The 23,236-nt window shown below is 43.7% G+C and overlaps 21 non-coding genes across 21 annotated transcripts; all 21 read right to left on the reverse strand.

Moving 5' to 3' along the window:
* Positions 1-350: 350 nt before the first annotated feature.
* Positions 351-433, reverse strand: TRNAL-CAG (transfer RNA leucine (anticodon CAG)). The gene has a single exon. It is a non-coding gene; the product is annotated as a tRNA-Leu (tRNA).
* A 632-nt stretch (positions 434-1,065) lies between these two features.
* TRNAL-UAG (transfer RNA leucine (anticodon UAG)) lies at positions 1,066-1,148 on the reverse strand. Its single transcript has one exon. It is a non-coding gene; the product is annotated as a tRNA-Leu (tRNA).
* Positions 1,149-2,172: 1,024 nt separating this feature from the next.
* Positions 2,173-2,255, reverse strand: TRNAL-AAG (transfer RNA leucine (anticodon AAG)). Its single transcript has one exon. It is a non-coding gene; the product is annotated as a tRNA-Leu (tRNA).
* A 906-nt stretch (positions 2,256-3,161) lies between these two features.
* On the reverse strand, positions 3,162-3,244 carry TRNAL-UAG (transfer RNA leucine (anticodon UAG)). Its single transcript has one exon. It is a non-coding gene; the product is annotated as a tRNA-Leu (tRNA).
* A 1,024-nt stretch (positions 3,245-4,268) lies between these two features.
* Positions 4,269-4,351, reverse strand: TRNAL-AAG (transfer RNA leucine (anticodon AAG)). Its single transcript has one exon. It is a non-coding gene; the product is annotated as a tRNA-Leu (tRNA).
* Positions 4,352-5,257: 906 nt separating this feature from the next.
* TRNAL-UAG (transfer RNA leucine (anticodon UAG)) lies at positions 5,258-5,340 on the reverse strand. The gene has a single exon. It is a non-coding gene; the product is annotated as a tRNA-Leu (tRNA).
* A 1,024-nt stretch (positions 5,341-6,364) lies between these two features.
* TRNAL-AAG (transfer RNA leucine (anticodon AAG)) lies at positions 6,365-6,447 on the reverse strand. Its single transcript has one exon. It is a non-coding gene; the product is annotated as a tRNA-Leu (tRNA).
* Positions 6,448-6,638: 191 nt separating this feature from the next.
* On the reverse strand, positions 6,639-6,721 carry TRNAL-CAG (transfer RNA leucine (anticodon CAG)). The gene has a single exon. It is a non-coding gene; the product is annotated as a tRNA-Leu (tRNA).
* Positions 6,722-8,460: 1,739 nt separating this feature from the next.
* TRNAL-AAG (transfer RNA leucine (anticodon AAG)) lies at positions 8,461-8,543 on the reverse strand. The gene has a single exon. It is a non-coding gene; the product is annotated as a tRNA-Leu (tRNA).
* Positions 8,544-9,449: 906 nt separating this feature from the next.
* On the reverse strand, positions 9,450-9,532 carry TRNAL-UAG (transfer RNA leucine (anticodon UAG)). Its single transcript has one exon. It is a non-coding gene; the product is annotated as a tRNA-Leu (tRNA).
* A 1,024-nt stretch (positions 9,533-10,556) lies between these two features.
* On the reverse strand, positions 10,557-10,639 carry TRNAL-AAG (transfer RNA leucine (anticodon AAG)). The gene has a single exon. It is a non-coding gene; the product is annotated as a tRNA-Leu (tRNA).
* A 906-nt stretch (positions 10,640-11,545) lies between these two features.
* TRNAL-UAG (transfer RNA leucine (anticodon UAG)) lies at positions 11,546-11,628 on the reverse strand. The gene has a single exon. It is a non-coding gene; the product is annotated as a tRNA-Leu (tRNA).
* A 1,024-nt stretch (positions 11,629-12,652) lies between these two features.
* Positions 12,653-12,735, reverse strand: TRNAL-AAG (transfer RNA leucine (anticodon AAG)). The gene has a single exon. It is a non-coding gene; the product is annotated as a tRNA-Leu (tRNA).
* A 906-nt stretch (positions 12,736-13,641) lies between these two features.
* On the reverse strand, positions 13,642-13,724 carry TRNAL-UAG (transfer RNA leucine (anticodon UAG)). The gene has a single exon. It is a non-coding gene; the product is annotated as a tRNA-Leu (tRNA).
* Positions 13,725-14,748: 1,024 nt separating this feature from the next.
* TRNAL-AAG (transfer RNA leucine (anticodon AAG)) lies at positions 14,749-14,831 on the reverse strand. Its single transcript has one exon. It is a non-coding gene; the product is annotated as a tRNA-Leu (tRNA).
* A 191-nt stretch (positions 14,832-15,022) lies between these two features.
* On the reverse strand, positions 15,023-15,105 carry TRNAL-CAG (transfer RNA leucine (anticodon CAG)). The gene has a single exon. It is a non-coding gene; the product is annotated as a tRNA-Leu (tRNA).
* Positions 15,106-16,844: 1,739 nt separating this feature from the next.
* Positions 16,845-16,927, reverse strand: TRNAL-AAG (transfer RNA leucine (anticodon AAG)). The gene has a single exon. It is a non-coding gene; the product is annotated as a tRNA-Leu (tRNA).
* Positions 16,928-17,833: 906 nt separating this feature from the next.
* Positions 17,834-17,916, reverse strand: TRNAL-UAG (transfer RNA leucine (anticodon UAG)). Its single transcript has one exon. It is a non-coding gene; the product is annotated as a tRNA-Leu (tRNA).
* Positions 17,917-18,940: 1,024 nt separating this feature from the next.
* TRNAL-AAG (transfer RNA leucine (anticodon AAG)) lies at positions 18,941-19,023 on the reverse strand. Its single transcript has one exon. It is a non-coding gene; the product is annotated as a tRNA-Leu (tRNA).
* Positions 19,024-19,929: 906 nt separating this feature from the next.
* Positions 19,930-20,012, reverse strand: TRNAL-UAG (transfer RNA leucine (anticodon UAG)). Its single transcript has one exon. It is a non-coding gene; the product is annotated as a tRNA-Leu (tRNA).
* A 2,013-nt stretch (positions 20,013-22,025) lies between these two features.
* On the reverse strand, positions 22,026-22,108 carry TRNAL-UAG (transfer RNA leucine (anticodon UAG)). Its single transcript has one exon. It is a non-coding gene; the product is annotated as a tRNA-Leu (tRNA).
* Positions 22,109-23,236: the final 1,128 nt, after the last annotated feature.

Raw genomic sequence — 23,236 nt, forward strand, 5'->3', positions numbered from 1 at the left:
ATTCAGATATTATATGCACTGCCAATTTTTAGCTGAGATTCTAAAAGAACTCAGAGACAAAATGGACTTAAAGTTTTGTCAGAAGTGGGATTCGAACACATGCCTCCAGGAGAGACTGCGGCCTTAACGCAGCACCTTAGACCACTCGGCCACCCTGACCACATTTGCTTGATCATCTACAGAGAGGGAAAGATATTGTGAACCAAAAAAAGCACACATCTTAGGTCATGAGTGGCTAGAGCAAGAAAAAAACTCACTGCACTTTTCCAAGTAGACAACCATATAAGCCCATGTGAGGGAAATGATCAGATTTTTTCTCTCTCAAGAAAAAAGTAGAGTAAACACACAATTGTCAGAAGTGGGATTTGAACCCACGCCTCCAGAAGAGACGGCGACCTGAACGCAGCGCCTTAGACCACTCGGCCATCCTGACTTGCATTTGTGGACCCTTCCACAGGCCAGACAGCCATGCAAGTGGGGTACCGAAAAGGCATGCCCTCAATTTATTTATCCTATTATAAGTACTTCCAACAGATCTTTGAACAATCCATAGAGAGCAGTACCTATGAAGAACTCTTTAGACCTTTAAGGCGTACAAAGAGAAAGTGCTATTAACCAGCCACTTGAAAGGCCCAAAGCTGCTTTGAAATTGAGTCAACAGCCACCTCTTGGCTAGCTAAAGCCAATTCAACAAGGAATTTCAATGTCACAACATAGGGTGGAATACGCAAATCTAAGCAGCCCCTGATCACAGCCCTGAGGAAATTGCCGTAAGTGTGCTGGAGTCCAACTGTCTACCAGATGCTAGGCATTCTTCCATATTTGCATGGCCTGTCTGGCCAGGGCATACAAGAGCATGACTCTTCCAGATGAGCTCTTACATGGGTCCTATGCTCATATAGTAAGGACTGCACTTTGTCAGCAAGACTTTATACAACCGAAATATATGAGAAACCCCAGCTCTCTTGACTAGATAAGGACGGAATCACATCCCAGGTGAAGACCAACAGATGCAACTTCCATCAGATGTTAACCTGAAAAAGGAGATTACATCTCCAAAAGTCATGTCAGAAGTGGGATTCGAACCCACGCCTCCAGAGGAGACTGTGGCCTAAACACAGCGCCTTAGACCACTCGGCCATCCTGACAGTGTAGAGTCTTAAGAAATGTATAAAAGTCACTCAGAAATTTCTGCCTCCATGCAAGCCTGAAATAATTTAAACCTTCAAACACAAGGTGCAACTTTATGCACAGGACAATAAACACAGAAGATCACATGTGAAAGCATTTCATTTCACAGGTGTACAATTGTTATGCTTTTAGAATACCTCATACCTCTCACCAGCTATTTAGGGTCCTGTATCCTACTCACAAAATTACCTTGCCTGCGACCTCTCTCTCTACACAAACAACTACTGCACAGGAAGTAGGAAGGCAGAAGGTGGGGCATATTATGCAAATGTATGCTGTCATTGTGCCTTGCAGATTCATGCAGGATTTCTAGATCCTTTCTGGATACAAGAGAGCAGACCTTGTTTCAGATCAACTGTCCCTAGCAGGGAACGTCTGAGCACATGCAGTCTTTTGCTCTCTAGCCCCTGGCCTGGGACTTACCCTCACTGGCTGAGGCGTGAATTTCTGCATACCAACGTTGCATAGATGGTACGTTTGTGGTCGGTTTGGGATGGGTGGGAGGTCAAAAGCAGGGAAAAGTATGTCGCCTTCACTTCTAGTCTCCTCTTCTAGGCCTACCTGCCGTTCACTCACTCTGTCTTTGTTTCATTCTCTCCTTCCTAAACACCCCTTCTCACTCACTCGCTCTATCACTTGTGCTCTTTCCCCTTGCTCTGCATTTCATAGTGGAAACATCTCTTGAATGGAGCATTAGAAAATGAGGTTACATAAAATTAACAATCTACTTATTGGAAACCAAAAATATCACAAGACTGAATGTAACCCATTTCATTAATAAAAGGGACTTTTTAAGCACCCCCCAAAAAACACATAAAACACCACGAGTGCTAGAAGAATATTATACGAGCTTGAAGACAGAATTGGGCAAATTAATTTGCAGTTGAAACTGAAGTTTGTTACTTATTCAGATATTATATGCACTGCCAATTTTTAGCTGAGATTCTAAAAGAACTCAGAGACAAAATGGACTTAAAGTTTTGTCAGAAGTGGGATTCGAACCCACGCCTCCAGGAGAGACTGCGGCCTTAACGCAGCGCCTTAGACCACTCGGCCACCCTGACCACATTTGCTTGATCATCTACAGAGAGGGAAAGATAATGTGAACCAAAAAAAGCACACAACTTAGGTCATGAGTGGCTAGAGCAAGAAAAAAACTCACTGCACTTTTCCAAGTAGACAACCATATAAGCCCATGTGAGGGAAATGATCAGATTTTTTCTCTCCCAAGAAAAAAGTAGAGTAAACACACAATTGTCAGAAGTGGGATTTGAACCCATGCCTCGAGAAGAGACTGCGAACTGAACGCAGCGCCTTAGACCACTCGGCCATCCTGATTTGCATTTGCGGAACCTTCCACAGGCCAGACAGCCATGCAAGTGGGGTACCGAAAAGGCATGCCCTCAATTTATTTATCCTATTATAAGTACTTCCAACAGATCTTTGAACAATCCATAGAGAGCAGTACCTATGAAGAACTCTTTAGACCTTTAAGGCGTACAAAGAGAAAGTGCTATTAACCAGCCACTTGAACGGCCCAAAGCTGCTTTGAAATTGAGTCAACAGCCACCTCTTGGCTAGCTAAAGCAAATTCAACAAGGAATTTCAATGTCACAACATAGGGTGGAATACGCAAATCTAAGCAGCCCCTGATCATAGCCCTGAGGAAATTGCCGTAAGTGTGCTGGAGTCCAACTGTCTACCAGATGCTAGGCATTCTTCCATATTTGCATGGCCTGTCTGGCCAGGGCATACAAGAGCATGACTCTTCCAGATGAGCTCTTACATGGGTCCTATGCTCATATAGTAAGGACTGCACTTTGTCAGCAAGACTTTATACAACCGAAATATATGAGAAACCCCAGCTCTCTTGACTAGATGAGGACGGAATCACATCCCAGGTGAAGACCAACAGATGCAACTTCCATCAGATGTTAACCTGAAAAAGGAGATTACATCTCCAAAAGTCATGTCAGAAGTGGGATTCGAACCCACGCCTGCAGAGGAGACTGCGGCCTAAACACAGCGCCTTAGACCACTCGGCCATCCTGACAGTGTAGAGTCTTAAGAAATGTATAAAAGTCACTCAGAAATTTCTGCCTCCATGCAAGCCTGAAATAATTTAAACCTTCAAACACAAGGTGCAACTTTATGCACAGGACAATAAACACAGAAGATCACATGTGAAAGCATTTCATTTCACAGGTGTACAATTTTTATGCTTTTAGAATACCTCATACCTCTCACCAGCTATTTAGGGTCCTGTATCCTACTCACAAAATTACCTTGCCTGCGACCTCTCTCTCTACACAAACAACTACTGCACAGGAAGTAGGAAGGCAGAAGGTGGGGCATATTATGCAAATGTATGCTGTCATTGTGCCTTGCAGATTCATGCAGGATTTCTAGATCCTTTCTGGATACAAGAGAGCAGACCTTGTTTCAGATCAACTGTCCCTAGCAGGGAACGTCTGAGCACATGCAGTCTTTTGCTCTCTAGCCCCTGGCCTGGGACTTACCCTCACTGGCTGAGGCGTGAATTTCTGCATCCCAACGTTGCATAGATGGTACGTTTGTGGTCGGTTTGGGATGGGTGGGAGGTCAAAAGCAGGGAAAAGTATGTCGCCTTCACTTCTAGTCTCCTCTTCTAGGCCTACCTGCCGTTCACTCACTCTGTCTTTGTTTCATTCTCTCCTTCCTAAACACCCCTTCTCACTCACTCGCTCTATCACTTGTGCTCTTTCCCCTTGCTCTGCATTTCATAGTGGAAACATCTCTTGAATGGAGCATTAGAAAATGAGGTTACATAAAATTAACAATCTACTTATTGGAAACCAAAAATATCACAAGACTGAATGTAACCCATTTCATTAATAAAAGGGACTTTTTAAGCACCCCCCAAAAAACACATAAAACACCACGAGTGCTAGAAGAATATTATACGAGCTTGAAGACAGAATTGGGCAAATTAATTTGCAGTTGAAACTGAAGTTTGTTACTTATTCAGATATTATATGCACTGCCAATTTTTAGCTGAGATTCTAAAAGAACTCAGAGACAAAATGGACTTAAAGTTTTGTCAGAAGTGGGATTCGAACCCACGCCTCCAGGAGAGACTGCGGCCTTAACGCAGCACCTTAGACCACTCGGCCACCCTGACCACATTTGCTTGATCATCTACAGAGAGGGAAAGATATTGTGAACCAAAAAAAGCACACAACTTAGGTCATGAGTGGCTAGAGCAAGAAAAAAACTCACTGCACTTTTCCAAGTAGACAACCATATAAGCCCATGTGAGGGAAATGATCAGATTTTTTCTCTCCCAAGAAAAAAGTAGAGTAAACACACAATTGTCAGAAGTGGGATTTGAACCCACGCCTCGAGAAGAGACTGCGAACTGAACGCAGCTCCTTAGACCACTCGGCCATCCTGATTTGCATTTGCAGAACCTTCCACAGGCCAGACAGCCATGCAAGTGGGGTACCGAAAAGGCATGCCCTCAATTTATTTATCCTATTATAAGTACTTCCAACAGATCTTTGAACAATCCATAGAGAGCAGTACCTATGAAGAACTCTTTAGACCTTTAAGGCGTACAAAGAGAAAGTGCTATTAACCAGCCACTTGAACGGCCCAAAGCTGCTTTGAAATTGAGTCAACAGCCACCTCTTGGCTAGCTAAAGCAAATTCAACAAGGAATTTCAATGTCACAACATAGGGTGGAATACGCAAATCTAAGCAGCCCCTGATCACAGCCCTGAGGAAATTGCCGTAAGTGTGCTGGAGTCCAACTGTCTACCAGATGCTAGGCATTCTTCCATATTTGCATGGCCTGTCTGGCCAGGGCATACAAGAGCATGACTCTTCCAGATGAGCTCTTACATGGGTCCTATGCTCATATAGTAAGGACTGCACTTTGTCAGCAAGACTTTATACAACCGAAATATATGAGAAACCCCAGCTCTCTTGACTAGATGAGGACGGAATCACATCCCAGGTGAAGACCAACAGATGCAACTTCCATCAGATGTTAACCTGAAAAAGGAGATTACATCTCCAAAAGTCATGTCAGAAGTGGGATTCGAACCCACGGCTCCAGAGGAGACTGCGGCCTAAACACAGCGCCTTAGACCACTCGGCCATCCTGACAGTGCAGAGTCTTAAGAAATGTATAAAAGTCACTCAGAAATTTCTGCCTCCATGCAAGCCTGAAATAATTTAAACCTTCAAACACAAGGTGCAACTTTATGCACAGGACAATAAACACAGAAGGTCACATGTGAAAGCATTTCATTTCACAGGTGTACAATTTTTATGCTTTTAGAATACCTCATACCTCTCACCAGCTATTTTGGGTCCTGTATCCTACTCACAAAATTACCTTGCCTGTGACCTCTCTCTCTACACAAACAACTACTGCACAGGAAGTAGGAAGGCAGAAGGTGGGGCATATTATGCAAATGTATGCTGTCATTGTGCCTTGCAGATTCATTCAGTATTTCTAGATCCTTGCTGGATACAAGAGAGCAGACCTTGTTTCAGATCAACTGTCCCTAGCAGGGAACGTCTGAGCACATGCAGTCTTTTGCTCTCTAGCCCCTGGCCTGGGACTTACCCTCACTGGCTGAGGCGTGAATTTCTGCATACCAACGTTGCATAGATGGTACGTTTGTGGTCGGTTTGGGATGGGTGGGAGGTCAAAAGCAGGGAAAAGTATGTCGCCTTCACTTCTAGTCTCCTCTTCTAGGCCTACCTGCCGTTCACTCACTCTGTCTTTGTTTCATTCTCTCCTTCCTCAACACCCCTTCTCACTCACTCGCTCTATCACTTGTGCTCTTTCCCCTTGCTCTGCATTTCATAGTGGAAACATCTCTTGAATGGAGCATTAGAAAATGAGGTTACATAAAATTAACAATCTACTTATTGGAAACCAAAAATATCACAAGACTGAATGTAACCCATTTCATTAATAAAAGGGACTTTTTAAGCACCCCCCAAAAAACACATAAAACACCACGAGTGCTAGAAGAATATTATACGAGCTTGAAGACAGAATTGGGCAAATTAATTTGCAGTTGAAACTGAAGTTTGTTACTTATTCAGATATTATATGCACTGCCAATTTTTAGCTGAGATTCTAAAAGAACTCAGAGACAAAATGGACTTAAAGTTTTGTCTGAAGTGGGATTCGAACCCACGCCTCCAGGAGAGACTGCGGCCTTAACGCAGCGCCTTAGACCACTCGGCCATCCTGACCACATTTGCTTGATCATCTACAGAGAGGGAAAGATATTGTGAACCAAAAAAAGCACACAACTTAGGTCATGAGTGGCTAGAGCAAGAAAAAAACTCACTGCACTTTTCCAAGTAGACAACCATATAAGCCCATGTGAGGGAAATGATCTGATTTTTTCTCTCTCAAGAAAAAAGTAGAGTAAACACACAATTGTCAGAAGTGGGATTTGAACCCACGCCTCCAGAAGAGACTGCGACCTGAACGCAGCGCCTTAGACCACTCGGCCATCCTGACTTGCATTTGTGGACCCTTCCACAGGCCAGACAGCCATGCAAGTGGGGTACCGAAAAGGCATGCCCTCAATTTATTTATCCTATTATAAGTACTTCCAACAGATCTTTGAACAATCCATAGAGAGCAGTACCTATGAAGAACTCTTTAGACCTTTAAGGCGTACAAAGAGAAAGTGCTATTAACCAGCCACTTGAAAGGCCCAAAGCTGCTTTGAAATTGAGTCAACAGCCACCTCTTGGCTAGCTAAAGCAAATTCAACAAGGAATTTCAATGTCACAACATAGGGTGGAATACGCAAATCTAAGCAGCCCCTGATCACAGCCCTGAGGAAATTGCCGTAAGTGTGCTGGAGTCCAACTGTCCACCAGATGCTAGGCATTCTTCCATATTTGCATGGCCTGTCTGGCCAGGGCATACAAGAGCATGACTCTTCCAGATGAGCTCTTACATGGGTCCTATGCTCATATAGTAAGGACTGCACTTTGTCAGCAAGACTTTATACAACCGAAATATATGAGAAACCCCAGCTCTCTTGACTAGATGAGGACGGAATCACATCCCAGGTGAAGACCAACAGATGCAACTTCCATCAGATGTTAACCTGAAAAAGGAGATTACATCTCCAAAAGTCATGTCAGAAGTGGGATTCGAACCCACGCCTCCAGAGGAGACTGCGGCCTAAACACAGCGCCTTAGACCACTCGGTCATCCTGACAGTGCAGAGTCTTAAGAAATGTATAAAAGTCACTCAGAAATTTCTGCCTCCATGCAAGCCTGAAATAATTTAAACCTTCAAACACAAGGTGCAACTTTATGCACAGGACAATAAACACAGAAGATCACATGTGAAAGCATTTCATTTCACAGGTGTACAATTTTTATGCTTTTAGAATACCTCATACCTCTCACCAGCTATTTAGGGTCCTGTATCCTACTCACAAAATTACCTTGCCTGCGACCTCTCTCTCTACACAAACAACTACTGCACAGGAAGTAGGAAGGCAGAAGGTGGGGCATATTATGCAAATGTATGCTGTCATTGTGCCTTGCAGATTCATGCAGGATTTCTAGATCCTTTCTGGATACAAGTGAGCAGACCTTGTTTCAGATCAACTGTCCCTAGCAGGGAACGTCTGAGCACATGCAGTCTTTTGCTCTCTAGCCCCTGGCCTGGGACTTACCCTCACTGGCTGAGGCGTGAATTTCTGCATACCAACGTTGCATAGATGGTACGTTTGTGGTCGGTTTGGGATGGGTGGGAGGTCAAAAGCAGGGAAAAGTATGTCGCCTTCACTTCTAGTCTCCTCTTCTAGGCCTACCTGCCGTTCACTCACTCTGTCTTTGTTTCATTCTCTCCTTCCTCAACACCCCTTCTCACTCACTCGCTCTATCACTTGTGCTCTTTCCCCTTGCTCTGCATTTCATAGTGGAAACATCTCTTGAATGGAGCATTAGAAAATGAGGTTACATAAAATTAACAATCTACTTATTGGAAACCAAAAATATCACAAGACTGAATGTAACCCATTTCATTAATAAAAGGGACTTTTTAAGCACCCCCCAAAAAACACATAAAACACCACGAGTGCTAGAAGAATATTATACGAGCTTGAAGACAGAATTGGGCAAATTAATTTGCAGTTGAAACTGAAGTTTGTTACTTATTCAGATATTATATGCACTGCCAATTTTTAGCTGAGATTCTAAAAGAACTCAGAGACAAAATGGACTTAAAGTTTTGTCAGAAGTGGGATTCGAACCCACGCCTCCAGGAGAGACTGCGGCCTTAACGCAGCGCCTTAGACCACTCGGCCACCCTGACCACATTTGCTTGATCATCTACAGAGAGGGAAAGATATTGTGAACCAGAAAAAACAAACAACTTAGGTCATGAGTGGCTAGAGCAAGAAAAAAACTCACTGCACTTTTCCAAGTAGACAACCATATAAGCCCATGTGAGGGAAATGATCAGATTTTTTCTCTCCCAAGAAAAAAGTAGAATAAACACACAATTGTCAGAAGTGGGATTTGAACCCACGCCTCCAGAAGAGACTGTGACCTGAACGCAGCGCCTTAGACCACTCGGCCATCCTGACTTGCATTTGTGGAACCTTCCACAGGCCAGACAGCCATGCAAGTGGGATACCGAAAAGGCATGCCCTCAATTTATTTATCCTATTATAAGTACTTCCAACAGATCTTTGAACAATCCATAGAGAGCAGTACCTATGAAGAACTCTTTAGACCTTTAAGGCGTACAAAGAGAAAGTGCTATTAACCAGCCACTTGAACGGCCCAAAGCTGCTTTGAAATTGAGTCAACAGCCACCTCTTGGCTAGCTAAAGCAAATTCAACAAGGAATTTCAATGTCACAACATAGGGTGGAATACGCAAATCTAAGCAGCCCCTGATCACAGCCCTGAGGAAATTGCCGTAAGTGTGCTGGAGTCCAACTGTCTACCAGATGCTAGGCATTCTTCCATATTTGCATGGCCTGTCTGGCCAGGGCATACAAGAGCATGACTCTTCCAGATGAGCTCTTACATGGGTCCTATGCTCATATAGTAAGGACTGCACTTTGTCAGCAAGACTTTATACAACCGAAATATATGAGAAACCCCAGCTCTCTTGACTAGATGAGGACGGAATCACATCCCAGGTGAAGACCAACAGATGCAACTTCCATCAGATGTTAACCTGAAAAAGGAGATTACATCTCCAAAAGTCATGTCAGAAGTGGGATTCGAACCCACGCCTCCAGAGGAGACTGCGGCCTACACACAGCGCCTTAGACCACTCGGCCATCCTGACAGTGCAGAGTCTTAAGAAATGTATAAAAGTCACTCAGAAATTTCTGCCTCTATGCAAGCCTGAAATAATTTAAACCTTCAAACACAAGGTGCAACTTTATGCACAGGACAATAAACACAGAAGGTCACATGTGAAAGCATTTCATTTCACAGGTGTACAATTTTTATGCTTTTAGAATACCTCATACCTCTCACCAGCTATTTAGGGTCCTGTATCCTACTCACAAAATTACCTTGCCTGTGACCTCTCTCTCTACACAAACAACTACTGCACAGGAAGTAGGAAGGCAGAAGGTGGGGCAGATTATGCAAATGTATGCTGTCATTGTGCCTTGCAGATTCATGCAGTATTTCTAGATCCTTGCTGGATACAAGAGAGCAGACCTTGTTTCAGATCAACTGTCCCTAGCAGGGAACGTCTGAGCACATGCAGTCTTTTGCTCTCTAGCCCCTGGCCTGGGACTTACCCTCACTGGCTGAGGCGTGAATTTCTGCATACCAACGTTGCATAGATGGTACGTTTGTGGTCGGTTTGGGATGGGTGGGAGGTCAAAAGCAGGGAAAAGTATGTCGCCTTCACTTCTAGTCTCCTCTTCTAGGCCTACCTGCCGTTCACTCACTCTGTCTTTGTTTCATTCTCTCCTTCCTCAACACCCCTTCTCACTCACTCGCTCTATCACTTGTGCTCTTTCCCCTTGCTCTGCATTTCATAGTGGAAACATCTCTTGAATGGAGCATTAGAAAATGAGGTTACATAAAATTAACAATCTACTTATTGGAAACCAAAAATATCACAAGACTGAATGTAACCCATTTCATTAATAAAAGGGACTTTTTAAGCACCCCCCAAAAAACACATAAAACACCACGAGTGCTAGAAGAATATTATACGAGCTTGAAGACAGAATTGGGCAAATTAATTTGCAGTTGAAACTGAAGTTTGTTACTTATTCAGATATTATATGCACTGCCAATTTTTAGCTGAGATTCTAAAAGAACTCAGAGACAAAATGGACTTAAAGTTTTGTCAGAAGTGGGATTCGAACCCACGCCTCCAGGAGAGACTGCGGCCTTAACGCAGCGCCTTAGACCACTCGGCCACCCTGACCACATTTGCTTGATCATCTACAGAGAGGGAAAGATATTGTGAACCAGAAAAAACAAACAACTTCGGTCATGAGTGGCTAGAGCAAGAAAAAAACTCACTGCACTTTTCCAAGTAGACAACCATATAAGCCCATGTGAGGGAAATGATCAGATTTTTTCTCTCCCTAGAAAAAAGTAGAGTAAACACACAATTGTCAGAAGTGGGATTTGAACCCACGCCACCAGAAGAGACTGTGACCTGAACGCAGCGCCTTAGACCACTCGGCCATCCTGACTTGCATTTGTGGAACCTTCCACAGGCCAGACAGCCATGCAAGTGGGGTACCGAAAAGGCATGCCCTCAATTTATTTATCCTATTATAAGTACTTCCAACAGATCTTTGAACAATCCATAGAGAGCAGTACCTATGAAGAACTCTTTAGACCTTTAAGGCGTACAAAGAGAAAGTGCTATTAACCAGCCACTTGAAAGGCCCAAAGCTGCTTTGAAATTGAGTCAACAGCCACCTCTTGGCTAGCTAAAGCAAATTCAACAAGGAATTTCAATGTCACAACATAGGGTGGAATACGCAAATCTAAGCAGCCCCTGATCACAGCCCTGAGGAAATTGCTGTAAGTGTGCTGGAGTCCAACTGGCTACCAGATGCTAGGCATTCTTCCATATTTGCATGGCCTGTCTGGCCAGGGCATACAAGAGCATGACTCTTCCAGATGAGCTCTTACATGGGTCCTATGCTCATATAGTAAGGACTGCACTTTGTCAGCAAGACTTTATACAACCGAAATATATGAGAAACCCCAGCTCTCTTGACTAGATGAGGACGGAATCACATCCCAGGTGAAGACCAACAGATGCAACTTCCATCAGATGTTAACCTGAAAAAGGAGATTACATCTCCAAAAGTCATGTCAGAAGTGGGATTCGAACCCACGCCTCCAGAGGAGACTGCGGCCTAAACACAGCGCCTTAGACCACTCGGCCATCCTGACAGTGTAGAGTTTTAAGAAATGTATAAAAGTCACTCAGAAATTTCTGCCTCCATGCAAGCCTGAAATAATTTAAACCTTCAAACACAAGGTGCAACTTTATGCACAGGACAATAAACACAGAAGATCACATGTGAAAGCATTTCATTTCACAGGTGTACAATTTTTATGCTTTTAGAATACCTCATACCTCTCACCAGCTATTTAGGGTCCTGTATCCTACTCACAAAATTACCTTGCCTGCGACCTCTCTCTCTACACAAACAACTACTGCACAGGAAGTAGGAAGGCAGAAGGTGGGGCATATTATGCAAATGTATGCTGTCATTGTGCCTTGCAGATTCATGCGGGATTTCTAGATCCTTTCTGGATACAAGAGAGCAGACCTTGTTTCAGATCAACTGTCCCTAGCAGGGAACGTCTGAGCACATGCAGTCTTTTGCTCTCTAGCCCCTGGCCTGGGACTTACCCTCACTGGCTGAGGCGTGAATTTCTGCATACCAACGTTGCATAGATGGTACGTTTGTGGTCGGTTTGGGATGGGTGGGAGGTCAAAAGCAGGGAAAAGTATGTCGCCTTCACTTCTAGTCTCCTCTTCTAGGCCTACCTGCCGTTCACTCACTCTGTCTTTGTTTCATTCTCTCCTTCCTCAACACCCCTTCTCACTCACTCGCTCTATCACTTGTGCTCTTTCCCCTTGCTCTGCATTTCATAGTGGAAACATCTCTTGAATGGAGCATTAGAAAATGAGGTTACATAAAATTAACAATCTACTTATTGGAAACCAAAAATATCACAAGACTGAATGTAACCCATTTCATTAATAAAAGGGACTTTTTAAGCACCCCCCAAAAAACACATAAAACACCACGAGTGCTAGAAGAATATTATACGAGCTTGAAGACAGAATTGGGCAAATTAATTTGCAGTTGAAACTGAAGTTTGTTACTTATTCAGATATTATATGCACTGCCAATTTTTAGCTGAGATTCTAAAAGAACTCAGAGACAAAATGGACTTAAAGTTTTGTCAGAAGTGGGATTCGAACCCACGCCTCCAGGAGAGACTGCGGCCTTAACGCAGCACCTTAGACCACTCGGCCACCCTGACCACATTTGCTTGATCATCTACAGAGAGGGAAAGATATTGTGAACCAAAAAAAGCACACAACTTAGGTCATGAGTGGCTAGAGCAAGAAAAAAACTCACTGCACTTTTCCAAGTAGACAACCATATAAGCCCATGTGAGGGAAATGATCAGATTTTTTCTCTCCCAAGAAAAAAGTAGAGTAAACACACAATTGTCAGAAGTGGGATTTGAACCCACGCCTCGAGAAGAGACTGCGAACTGAACGCAGCTCCTTAGACCACTCGGCCATCCTGATTTGCATTTGCAGAACCTTCCACAGGCCAGACAGCCATGCAAGTGGGGTACCGAAAAGGCATGCCCTCAATTTATTTATCCTATTATAAGTACTTCCAACAGATCTTTGAACAATCCATAGAGAGCAGTACCTATGAAGAACTCTTTAGACCTTTAAGGCGTACAAAGAGAAAGTGCTATTAACCAGCCACTTGAACGGCCCAAAGCTGCTTTGAAATTGAGTCAACAGCCACCTCTTGGCTAGCTAAAGCAAATTCAACAAGGAATTTCAATGTCACAACATAGGGTGGAATACGCAAATCTAAGCAGCCCCTGATCACAGCCCTGAGGAAATTGCCGTAAGTGTGCTGGAGTCCAACTGTCTACCAGATGCTAGGCATTCTTCCATATTTGCATGGCCTGTCTGGCCAGGGCATACAAGAGCATGACTCTTCCAGATGAGCTCTTACATGGGTCCTATGCTCATATAGTAAGGACTGCACTTTGTCAGCAAGACTTTATACAACCGAAATATATGAGAAACCCCAGCTCTCTTGACTAGATGAGGACGGAATCACATCCCAGGTGAAGACCAACAGATGCAACTTCCATCAGATGTTAACCTGAAAAAGGAGATTACATCTCCAAAAGTCATGTCAGAAGTGGGATTCGAACCCACGGCTCCAGAGGAGACTGCGGCCTAAACACAGCGCCTTAGACCACTCGGCCATCCTGACAGTGCAGAGTCTTAAGAAATGTATAAAAGTCACTCAGAAATTTCTGCCTCCATGCAAGCCTGAAATAATTTAAACCTTCAAACACAAGGTGCAACTTTATGCACAGGACAATAAACACAGAAGGTCACATGTGAAAGCATTTCATTTCACAGGTGTACAATTTTTATGCTTTTAGAATACCTCATACCTCTCACCAGCTATTTTGGGTCCTGTATCCTACTCACAAAATTACCTTGCCTGTGACCTCTCTCTCTACACAAACAACTACTGCACAGGAAGTAGGAAGGCAGAAGGTGGGGCATATTATGCAAATGTATGCTGTCATTGTGCCTTGCAGATTCATTCAGTATTTCTAGATCCTTGCTGGATACAAGAGAGCAGACCTTGTTTCAGATCAACTGTCCCTAGCAGGGAACGTCTGAGCACATGCAGTCTTTTGCTCTCTAGCCCCTGGCCTGGGACTTACCCTCACTGGCTGAGGCGTGAATTTCTGCATACCAACGTTGCATAGATGGTACGTTTGTGGTCGGTTTGGGATGGGTGGGAGGTCAAAAGCAGGGAAAAGTATGTCGCCTTCACTTCTAGTCTCCTCTTCTAGGCCTACCTGCCGTTCACTCACTCTGTCTTTGTTTCATTCTCTCCTTCCTCAACACCCCTTCTCACTCACTCGCTCTATCACTTGTGCTCTTTCCCCTTGCTCTGCATTTCATAGTGGAAACATCTCTTGAATGGAGCATTAGAAAATGAGGTTACATAAAATTAACAATCTACTTATTGGAAACCAAAAATATCACAAGACTGAATGTAACCCATTTCATTAATAAAAGGGACTTTTTAAGCACCCCCCAAAAAACACATAAAACACCACGAGTGCTAGAAGAATATTATACGAGCTTGAAGACAGAATTGGGCAAATTAATTTGCAGTTGAAACTGAAGTTTGTTACTTATTCAGATATTATATGCACTGCCAATTTTTAGCTGAGATTCTAAAAGAACTCAGAGACAAAATGGACTTAAAGTTTTGTCTGAAGTGGGATTCGAACCCACGCCTCCAGGAGAGACTGCGGCCTTAACGCAGCGCCTTAGACCACTCGGCCATCCTGACCACATTTGCTTGATCATCTACAGAGAGGGAAAGATATTGTGAACCAAAAAAAGCACACAACTTAGGTCATGAGTGGCTAGAGCAAGAAAAAAACTCACTGCACTTTTCCAAGTAGACAACCATATAAGCCCATGTGAGGGAAACGATCTGATTTTTTCTCTCTCAAGAAAAAAGTAGAGTAAACACACAATTGTCAGAAGTGGGATTTGAACCCACGCCTCCAGAAGAGACTGCGACCTGAACGCAGCGCCTTAGACCACTCGGCCATCCTGACTTGCATTTGTGGACCCTTCCACAGGCCAGACAGCCATGCAAGTGGGGTACCGAAAAGGCATGCCCTCAATTTATTTATCCTATTATAAGTACTTCCAACAGATCTTTGAACAATCCATAGAGAGCAGTACCTATGAAGAACTCTTTAGACCTTTAAGGCGTACAAAGAGAAAGTGCTATTAACCAGCCACTTGAAAGGCCCAAAGCTGCTTTGAAATTGAGTCAACAGCCACCTCTTGGCTAGCTAAAGCAAATTCAACAAGGAATTTCAATGTCACAACATAGGGTGGAATACGCAAATCTAAGCAGCCCCTGATCACAGCCCTGAGGAAATTGCCGTAAGTGTGCTGGAGTCCAACTGTCCACCAGATGCTAGGCATTCTTCCATATTTGCATGGCCTGTCTGGCCAGGGCATACAAGAGCATGACTCTTCCAGATGAGCTCTTACATGGGTCCTATGCTCATATAGTAAGGACTGCACTTTGTCAGCAAGACTTTATACAACCGAAATATATGAGAAACCCCAGCTCTCTTGACTAGATGAGGACGGAATCACATCCCAGGTGAAGACCAACAGATGCAACTTCCATCAGATGTTAACCTGAAAAAGGAGATTACATCTCCAAAAGTCATGTCAGAAGTGGGATTCGAACCCACGCCTCCAGAGGAGACTGCGGCCTAAACACAGCGCCTTAGACCACTCGGTCATCCTGACAGTGCAGAGTCTTAAGAAATGTATAAAAGTCACTCAGAAATTTCTGCCTCCATGCAAGCCTGAAATAATTTAAACCTTCAAACACAAGGTGCAACTTTATGCACAGGACAATAAACACAGAAGATCACATGTGAAAGCATTTCATTTCACAGGTGTACAATTTTTATGCTTTTAGAATACCTCATACCTCTCACCAGCTATTTAGGGTCCTGTATCCTACTCACAAAATTACCTTGCCTGCGACCTCTCTCTCTACACAAACAACTACTGCACAGGAAGTAGGAAGGCAGAAGGTGGGGCATATTATGCAAATGTATGCTGTCATTGTGCCTTGCAGATTCATGCAGGATTTCTAGATCCTTTCTGGATACAAGAGAGCAGACCTTGTTTCAGATCAACTGTCCCTAGCAGGGAACGTCTGAGCACATGCAGTCTTTTGCTCTCTAGCCCCTGGCCTGGGACTTACCCTCACTGGCTGAGGCGTGAATTTCTGCATACCAACGTTGCATAGATGGTACGTTTGTGGTCGGTTTGGGATGGGTGGGAGGTCAAAAGCAGGGAAAAGTATGTCGCCTTCACTTCTAGTCTCCTCTTCTAGGCCTACCTGCCGTTCACTCACTCTGTCTTTGTTTCATTCTCTCCTTCCTCAACACCCCTTCTCACTCACTCGCTCTATCACTTGTGCTCTTTCCCCTTGCTCTGCATTTCATAGTGGAAACATCTCTTGAATGGAGCATTAGAAAATGAGGTTACATAAAATTAACAATCTACTTATTGGAAACCAAAAATATCACAAGACTGAATGTAACCCATTTCATTAATAAAAGGGACTTTTTAAGCACCCCCCAAAAAACACATAAAACACCACGAGTGCTAGAAGAATATTATACGAGCTTGAAGACAGAATTGGGCAAATTAATTTGCAGTTGAAACTGAAGTTTGTTACTTATTCAGATATTATATGCACTGCCAATTTTTAGCTGAGATTCTAAAAGAACTCAGAGACAAAATGGACTTAAAGTTTTGTCAGAAGTGGGATTCGAACCCACGCCTCCAGGAGAGACTGCGGCCTTAACGCAGCGCCTTAGACCACTCGGCCACCCTGACCACATTTGCTTGATCACCTACAGAGAGGGAAAGATATTGTGAACCAGAAAAAACAAACAACTTAGGTCATGAGTGGCTAGAGCAAGAAAAAAACTCACTGCACTTTTCCAAGTAGACAACCATATAAGCCCATGTGAGGGAAATGATCAGATTTTTTCTCTCCCAAGAAAAAAGTAGAGTAAACACACAATTGTCAGAAGTGGGATTTGAACCCACGCCTCCAGAAGAGACTGTGACCTGAACGCAGCGCCTTAGACCACTCGGCCATCCTGACTTGCATTTGTGGAACCTTCCACAGGCCAGACAGCCATGCAAGTGGGATACCGAAAAGGCATGCCCTCAATTTATTTATCCTATTATAAGTACTTCCAACAGATCTTTGAACAATCCATAGAGAGCAGTACCTATGAAGAACTCTTTAGACCTTTAAGGCGTACAAAGAGAAAGTGCTATTAACCAGCCACTTGAACGGCCCAAAGCTGCTTTGAAATTGAGTCAACAGCCACCTCTTGGCTAGCTAAAGCAAATTCAACAAGGAATTTCAATGTCACAACATAGGGTGGAATACGCAAATCTAAGCAGCCCCTGATCACAGCCCTGAGGAAATTGCCGTAAGTGTGCTGGAGTCCAACTGTCTACCAGATGCTAGGCATTCTTCCATATTTGCATGGCCTGTCTGGCCAGGGCATACAAGAGCATGACTCTTCCAGATGAGCTCTTACATGGGTCCTATGCTCATATAGTAAGGACTGCACTTTGTCAGCAAGACTTTATACAACCGAAATATATGAGAAACCCCAGCTCTCTTGACTAGATGAGGACGGAATCACATCCCAGGTGAAGACCAACAGATGCAACTTCCATCAGATGTTAACCTGAAAAAGGAGATTACATCTCCAAAAGTCATGTCAGAAGTGGGATTCGAACCCACGCCTCCAGAGGAGACTGCGGCCTAAACACAGCGCCTTAGACCACTCGGCCATCCTGACAGTGCAGAGTCTTAAGAAATGTATAAAAGTCACTCAGAAATTTCTGCCTCTATGCAAGCCTGAAATAATTTAAACCTTCAAACACAAGGTGCAACTTTATGCACAGGACAATAAACACAGAAGGTCACATGTGAAAGCATTTCATTTCACAGGTGTACAATTTTTATGCTTTTAGAATACCTCATACCTCTCACCAGCTATTTAGGGTCCTGTATCCTACTCACAAAATTACCTTGCCTGTGACCTCTCTCTCTACACAAACAACTACTGCACAGGAAGTAGGAAGGCAGAAGGTGGGGCATATTATGCAAATGTATGCTGTCATTGTGCCTTGCAGATTCATGCAGTATTTCTAGATCCTTGCTGGATACAAGAGAGCAGACCTTGTTTCAGATCAACTGTCCCTAGCAGGGAACGTCTGAGCACATGCAGTCTTTTGCTCTCTAGCCCCTGGCCTGGGACTTACCCTCACTGGCTGAGGCGTGAATTTCTGCATACCAACGTTGCATAGATGGTACGTTTGTGGTCGGTTTGGGATGGGTGGGAGGTCAAAAGCAGGGAAAAGTATGTCGCCTTCACTTCTAGTCTCCTCTTCTAGGCCTACCTGCCGTTCACTCACTCTGTCTTTGTTTCATTCTCTCCTTCCTCAACACCCCTTCTCACTCACTCGCTCTATCACTTGTGCTCTTTCCCCTTGCTCTGCATTTCATAGTGGAAACATCTCTTGAATGGAGCATTAGAAAATGAGGTTACATAAAATTAACAATCTACTTATTGGAAACCAAAAATATCACAAGACTGAATGTAACCCATTTCATTAATAAAAGGGACTTTTTAAGCACCCCCCAAAAAACACATAAAACACCACGAGTGCTAGAAGAATATTATACGAGCTTGAAGACAGAATTGGGCAAATTAATTTGCAGTTGAAACTGAAGTTTGTTACTTATTCAGATATTATATGCACTGCCAATTTTTAGCTGAGATTCTAAAAGAACTCAGAGACAAAATGGACTTAAAGTTTTGTCAGAAGTGGGATTCGAACCCACGCCTCCAGGAGAGACTGCGGCCTTAACGCAGCGCCTTAGACCACTCGGCCACCCTGACCACATTTGCTTGATCATCTACAGAGAGGGAAAGATATTGTGAACCAGAAAAAACAAACAACTTAGGTCATGAGTGGCTAGAGCAAGAAAAAAACTCACTGCACTTTTCCAAGTAGACAACCATATAAGCCCATGTGAGGGAAATGATCAGATTTTTTCTCTCCCTAGAAAAAAGTAGAGTAAACACACAATTGTCAGAAGTGGGATTTGAACCCACGCCTCCAGAAGAGACTGTGACCTGAACGCAGCGCCTTAGACCACTCGGCCATCCTGACTTGCATTTGTGGAACCTTCCACAGGCCAGACAGCCATGCAAGTGGGGTACCGAAAAGGCATGCCCTCAATTTATTTATCCTATTATAAGTACTTCCAACAGATCTTTGAACAATCCATAGAGAGCAGTACCTATGAAGAACTCTTTAGACCTTTAAGGCGTACAAAGAGAAAGTGCTATTAACCAGCCACTTGAAAGGCCCAAAGCTGCTTTGAAATTGAGTCAACAGCCACCTCTTGGCTAGCTAAAGCAAATTCAACAAGGAATTTCAATGTCACAACATAGGGTGGAATACGCAAATCTAAGCAGCCCCTGATCACAGCCCTGAGGAAATTGCTGTAAGTGTGCTGGAGTCCAACTGGCTACCAGATGCTAGGCATTCTTCCATATTTGCATGGCCTGTCTGGCCAGGGCATACAAGAGCATGACTCTTCCAGATGAGCTCTTACATGGGTCCTATGCTCATATAGTAAGGACTGCACTTTGTCAGCAAGACTTTATACAACCGAAATATATGAGAAACCCCAGCTCTCTTGACTAGATGAGGACGGAATCACATCCCAGGTGAAGACCAACAGATGCAACTTCCATCAGATGTTAACCTGAAAAAGGAGATTACATCTCCAAAAGTCATGTCAGAAGTGGGATTCGAACCCACGCCTCCAGAGGAGACTGCGGCCTAAACACAGCGCCTTAGACCACTCGGCCATCCTGACAGTGTAGAGTCTTAAGAAATGTATAAAAGTCACTCAGAAATTTCTGCCTCCATGCAAGCCTGAAATAATTTAAACCTTCAAACACAAGGTGCAACTTTATGCACAGGACAATAAACACAGAAGATCACATGTGAAAGCATTTCATTTCACAGGTGTACAATTTTTATGCTTTTAGAATACCTCATACCTCTCACCAGCTATTTAGGGTCCTGTATCCTACTCACAAAATTACCTTGCCTGCGACCTCTCTCTCTACACAAACAACTACTGCACAGGAAGTAGGAAGGCAGAAGGTGGGGCATATTATGCAAATGTATGCTGTCATTGTGCCTTGCAGATTCATGCGGGATTTCTAGATCCTTTCTGGATACAAGAGAGCAGACCTTGTTTCAGATCAACTGTCCCTAGCAGGGAACGTCTGAGCACATGCAGTCTTTTGCTCTCTAGCCCCTGGCCTGGGACTTACCCTCACTGGCTGAGGCGTGAATTTCTGCATACCAACGTTGCATAGATGGTACGTTTGTGGTCGGTTTGGGATGGGTGGGAGGTCAAAAGCAGGGAAAAGTATGTCGCCTTCACTTCTAGTCTCCTCTTCTAGGCCTACCTGCCGTTCACTCACTCTGTCTTTGTTTCATTCTCTCCTTCCTCAACACCCCTTCTCACTCACTCGCTCTATCACTTGTGCTCTTTCCCCTTGCTCTGCATTTCATAGTGGAAACATCTCTTGAATGGAGCATTAGAAAATGAGGTTACATAAAATTAACAATCTACTTATTGGAAACCAAAAATATCACAAGACTGAATGTAACCCATTTCATTAATAAAAGGGACTTTTTAAGCACCCCCCAAAAAACACATAAAACACCACGAGTGCTAGAAGAATATTATACGAGCTTGAAGACAGAATTGGGCAAATTAATTTGCAGTTGAAACTGAAGTTTGTTACTTATTCAGATATTATATGCACTGCCAATTTTTAGCTGAGATTCTAAAAGAACTCAGAGACAAAATGGACTTAAAGTTTTGTCAGAAGTAGGATTCGAACCCACGCCTCCAGGAGAGACTGCGGCCTTAACGCAGCGCCTTAGACCACTCGGCCACCCTGACCACATTTGCTTGATCATCTACAGAGAGGGAAAGATATTGTGAACCAAAAAAAGCACACAACTTAGGTCATGAGTGGCTAGAGCAAGAAAAAAACTCACTGCACTTTTCCAAGTAGACAACCATATAAGCCCATGTGAGGGAAATGATCAGATTTTTTCTCTCCCAAGAAAAAAGTAGAGTAAACACACAATTGTCAGAAGTGGGATTTGAACCCACGCCTCGAGAAGAGACTGCGAACTGAACGCAGCGCCTTAGACCACTCGGCCATCCTGATTTGCATTTGCGGAACCTTCCACAGGCCAGACAGCCATGCAAGTGGGGTACCGAAAAGGCATGCCCTCAATTTATTTATCCTATTATAAGTACTTCCAACAGATCTTTGAACAATCCATAGAGAGCAGTACCTATGAAGAACTCTTTAGACCTTTAAGGCGTACAAAGAGAAAGTGCTATTAACCAGCCACTTGAACGGCCCAAAGCTGCTTTGAAATTGAGTCAACAGCCACCTCTTGGCTAGCTAAAGCAAATTCAACAAGGAATTTCAATGTCACAACATAGGGTGGAATACGCAAATCTAAGCAGCCCCTGATCACAGCCCTGAGGAAATTGCCGTAAGTGTGCTGGAGTCCAACTGTCTACCAGATGCTAGGCATTCTTCCATATTTGCATGGCCTGTCTGGCCAGGGCATACAAGAGCATGACTCTTCCAGATGAGCTCTTACATGGGTCCTATGCTCATATAGTAAGGACTGCACTTTGTCAGCAAGACTTTATACAACCGAAATATATGAGAAACCCCAGCTCTCTTGACTAGATGAGGACGGAATCACATCCCAGGTGAAGACCAACAGATGCAACTTCCATCAGATGTTAACCTGAAAAAGGAGATTACATCTCCAAAAGTCATGTCAGAAGTGGGATTCGAACCCACGCCTCCAGAGGAGACTGCGGCCTAAACACAGCGCCTTAGACCACTCGGCCATCCTGACAGTGCAGAGTCTTAAGAAATGTATAAAAGTCACTCAGAAATTTCTGCCTCCATGCAAGCCTGAAATAATTTAAACCTTCAAACACAAGGTGCAACTTTATGCACAGGACAATAAACACAGAAGGTCACATGTGAAAGCATTTCATTTCACAGGTGTACAATTTTTATGCTTTTAGAATACCTCATACCTCTCACCAGCTATTTAGGGTCCTGTATCCTACTCACAAAATTACCTTGCCTGTGACCTCTCTCTCTACACAAACAACTACTGCACAGGAAGTAGGAAGGCAGAAGGTGGGGCATATTATGCAAATGTATGCTGTCATTGTGCCTTGCAGATTCATGCAGTATTTCTAGATCCTTGCTGGATACAAGAGAGCAGACCTTGTTTCAGATCAACTGTCCCTAGCAGGGAACGTCTGAGCACATGCAGTCTTTTGCTCTCTAGCCCCTGGCCTGGGACTTACCCTCACTGGCTGAGGCGTGAATTTCTGCATACCAACGTTGCATAGATGGTACGTTTGTGGTCGGTTTGGGATGGGTGGGAGGTCAAAAGCAGGGAAAAGTATGTCGCCTTCACTTCTAGTCTCCTCTTCTAGGCCTACCTGCCGTTCACTCACTCTGTCTTTGTTTCATTCTCTCCTTCCTCAACACCCCTTCTCACTCACTCGCTCTATCACTTGTGCTCTTTCCCCTTGCTCTGCATTTCATAGTGGAAACATCTCTTGAATGGAGCATTAGAAAATGAGGTTACATAAAATTAACAATCTACTTATTGGAAACCAAAAATATCACAAGACTGAATGTAACCCATTTCATTAATAAAAGGGACTTTTTAAGCACCCCCCAAAAAACACATAAAACACCACGAGTGCTAGAAGAATATTATACGAGCTTGAAGACAGAATTGGGCAAATTAATTTGCAGTTGAAACTGAAGTTTGTTACTTATTCAGATATTATATGCACTGCCAATTTTTAGCTGAGATTCTAAAAGAACTCAGAGACAAAATGGACTTAAAGTTTTGTCAGAAGTAGGATTCGAACCCACGCCTCCAGGAGAGACTGCGGCCTTAACGCAGCGCCTTAGACCACTCGGCCACCCTGACCACATTTGCTTGATCATCTAC

Source organism: Lissotriton vulgaris, chromosome 8, assembly GCF_964263255.1.
Source record: "Lissotriton vulgaris chromosome 8, aLisVul1.2, whole genome shotgun sequence".
Taxonomy (NCBI): Eukaryota; Metazoa; Chordata; class Amphibia; order Caudata; family Salamandridae; genus Lissotriton; species Lissotriton vulgaris.